Raw genomic sequence first — 4,048 nt, 5'->3', positions numbered from 1 at the left:
ACTGTCGACTGCCATTTATTTCCCAGCGTTTTCCAATCATTACTTTACATGAGTGATCTGGCATTGTGATTGTTTGTAGCCATATTACTATAAAGTGAATTCCCACGTGTGCCTTAAGCATGGAATGATAATGTTTTTACTGCTGATGAATGTTCCAATGTTCAATAAATACGCTACACCACACATTTAATTTCAATCTTAAAAAAACTTTTACCAGAAGGTGGTTTAGGAGTGCATCGGGATCTCTACATTATTAATAGGTATTTGGCTTCAGAATTTGCGAGAAAGCAAACCAGTAGAGTTGTTGAGTAATTGTCACCAGTACTACACCATGTTCCTGGAGCCAGACTTTCCTTTTGCAAACAACTGTCATCCGGAACCACGGCCCAGCGCAAGAATACATTTGTTTGCTAAACGAAAGGTTAGGAAAATAAATGAAACCATGTACATTGGTGTCCCCCTACATGCGAGACAAACAGGTGGAAACACGAGATAAATAGGGGAAGTAACTTGGACTCCCCTTGAAGATGTGCGATGAACAACGACAGACAGTGCACTGAGAAAATAAGGCAAAAAGAGAGACACGACAAGGCAAAAGTGGCGGCCTACGTGTTACATTTGTTGAAGTTCAATTGGGAAACGTTCCAAATACACACAGAAACACTTAAAACAAAATTATAGTTGTTACTGTTGCAGTTTTTTAAACGCTTCAACTTTCCATTGCACAAGCAGAAAAACGACTGGGTCCTAGTAAAAACACTTATATCCCTGTTCTAATTCCTCAACTGAACCCACGGTGACGAGTAACAGGAATTCTTGGTACTTGTGGGTTATTATCTTGCATGCCAGTGCCTAGTGCATGTGTACCAACCACCCCTCCCAAGTACCCTGTTAACCTCCTCCAGTCAATATGCTTAATAATAAACCGAAGATGACTTTCCTTCTCCTATCGCAGTCTCTCATCGTACTATTTTCTATATGTGCATCGTACTAGGTAGATTTGCACGCTGTAAACTAAATATCTACACACGAGTGTGAGTTGAAGGTTGGATATGGCATGGGAGTTGAAGTCCCTAATTCTGAGGGAATGCGCGGGAATACTCTATAAAACTGGACGCTCCTTGTAGCCCTGCATATAGGAGTTTATATCTAAACTCGGATGGCAGATAGCGGTTATTGGGCATGTGTGCGTGGACCACCGTATAGTTGTTGTGAATGAATGGAAAAAGTTTGTGTCATTGTGGTTTGCGAGTTTCCGGAAGGTCATGTTACCGAGCGTGTGAAGGGAAACCTCTGTGCACGTGTGTGTGTACATCCCCGTCAGTCTGCAACTGTATGTAAAAGCCCGTGCTCATGTTATTTATGTGCGTGGAGGTCTAAGGATATCTTAGTTTCTCTTGGTTCATATATATGCCAGCCTGTCCCGTGTCTCCCTCATGAACTGTTAGTGGCTATTGTCACCCTCAAACACTGCCTGTGTCCTAGCTGCCTGGAACTCCCTCGCACGGTGGCGGGGTCAACCTAATAGAATGATTAGGCGCTTGCCCTTTCTTACCCCCCCAGATCCCAAGCTTGAGCTCAGACCGGTCCAAGTTCTGCACGTAATCTCCCAGGTACCGGTTCAGTAGGTCAGCGACCACCGACTCCAGCACCATAGTGACAGCTGCTGCGGGCGCACTCCTGCTCGTACTGATGGAGCCTCCCTCTGCGCGCCCCCGCCCCCTGACGGCCACACCGCGCGCCCCCGCTCCTGATAGCCACTGACTGCGGGCACGCATCACGCGGCTGCGCACGAGCCCTCGACCTGCTTTTGACAGGAGTAACAAGGTGTGCGATGGGGCAGAGACGAGGCCCGGGCCCTCCCCTCGGCACTGCCGCGTCCAGGACCGAGCACGCCTGTCACATTACCTGCACCCAGCGACCCTCGCAGGACACGCCGCTCCGGCCCAGAGTCCAAACTCAGCATTCTCCAGACGTCAGAGGGGACTCACCGGCCGCTGCTGCTGCCCCATCCGAAGGGCTGCGTCAATAAATAATAAAACTCTTTCGTTTAACTCTCCCGGTAGGCTGGTGGCGGCTCTCGGGTTTCTGCCTTCTTGGGTTACCGCGCATACCATCAGTGCTTTGTTTCACAGAGGGGAACCAGCTTCCACCCTCTGGAAAGTCCACGCTAACATGTGCCTTTTTATTATTTCAATAGTTTCACTACCTTACTGGAAAAAAGAGCCGTGAGCGTGCACTCTCCCGAACTTCCGGTGTCGGGATGTGCACGCTCACGGCTGTAGTGGGGCGGGATTCCGTCTTATGCGCCCGCGGAGTGGATGGCCGGCCCAGAGGAGCATGTCAGCAGAAGTCAGGAGTGGCGGCTGAGGCTGCTGATGTGGTAAGTGGGGCTTAGTCATGGGGGTGTGTGCCTGTGTGTCTGTGTGACTGCGTGTGCGTGTGTGTGCGTGCACGTGAGCTTCCCTGAGTGTGAATGTGGAGCAAGAGATGTGCGTGCGTGCCTGCGTGCCTGTACGTGCGCATCCACGATCCGAATCGCCGCGCGTGCCCCACTCTGTCTCCCTTCAGAGCTAACTCGGTGACAATAGGTCTCCAGAGCTCGACCTAAAAATGCACAAAGGGGCACACAGTGGTACACTGTGGCCACACTTATTTTAGCGTTTAAAAAGCTTCCATTACTATAAACAGGAAGGTGACAAGCTAAGTAGCAACCCTAATCGATACACAGTAATTAAAGAAAACAAAGAAAGAATTGCCTAATTTGAGCCGGTGTTTCCGTTATTCGACACCAGCACTTAATTGTTAACACTGGCACTTATGGCAGTCTGCCACATGGACATGGTGGTGCTGTTTGTTTAATTTAAAGATGAGCAAAACAACAACTGGTAATAAATTCAATGTACTTGAAAAATTATTAATACTAGCCACCAAATCCATTGTTATAGCATTTGGGGGTCTGTAATATTTAAAGTTTTCACTGTCAATTGTCTTTTGCAGCACTTGCATGGGCAATGGGTAGGTCCAGCTCCCATGGCTTCTTTAAGAGGACCCCTGCACTTATCACTTATGTTTTTACAAATTATGCACTGAAAGAAAGAAGTAGAAACTTGAACAAGCATTTGCAATGCATTAGGTCTCGCATTTATGAGAGTTTGAGCTTTTGGCAATACAATAGCTTCAACTCTTGCAAATGCGAGACCTGTTGTGTTTAGCCCCTCTTATAGCCAGAGCAATGAAGCTTATGTGGAGAGCAACCTGGAGCTCTTCATAGGGTTACCACAGAGATCACTTACATAAGCAAGTGCCCTGGAGCACCCGTCATTGACACAGTCCATTGAGGCCATCAATTCCTCATCTTGGGATGTCAGATCTCAGTGCCAGGAGGCCGTATACCCCTCCTCACTCACCTCCTTCTTCTGTCCACTGGAGGGTGGCAGGCCACAGCACACCAACAGCTGAATGCAAAGCACCATTACCAAGAATCTGGACACCATCTTCCGCATATATCAATACTTTCCACCATGGTAAAAGACACACCTCCCAAGCAGGTCAACCGTGACGTTGCGTAAAGTCGGCTGCGCAGGCACAGTTTAGTTTCTGATTTATCCAGTAACCGTGGAAATGAAAAGAGCTGCTCCGCTGCAGGTGGGTGCCTGTAATGGCGGCGCAAGCAGAAGCAGTGGCCCTTTCTCCTGAGGTGTTTTAGAAAAAAATTGTTCTGGTGTGGCCAAAAGGTCCATACAAAAAGTGACCTTGTGGGGGGGACTATTTTTCAGAATAGGAATTAAATTCCTCTAGGGTGTGATCAACAATGTACAAAGGGACATGTAGGTCAGTTCCTCAAGAGACTGGCGAATTAATTTAGCCTTCCTATCTCTACCACGCACTATCTTGAAGTCTACTATAGCGTTCCGTAGGCACTTTTCCTTTGTTGCCTAATCATACCGCAACACTACCCGAATTCAGCTTGCTCACCAGTTATTTATCCTGAAGATGATCTCGAACAATTGAGATCGAAACGGCGTCAACCCCCCACAACCTTTAA

This window comes from Lissotriton helveticus, chromosome 7 (assembly GCF_964261635.1).
Source record: "Lissotriton helveticus chromosome 7, aLisHel1.1, whole genome shotgun sequence".
In the NCBI taxonomy this organism is placed as follows: Eukaryota; Metazoa; Chordata; class Amphibia; order Caudata; family Salamandridae; genus Lissotriton; species Lissotriton helveticus.
The sequence above is the reverse complement of the archived record's forward strand: the minus strand, read 5'-3'. Positions refer to the sequence as shown.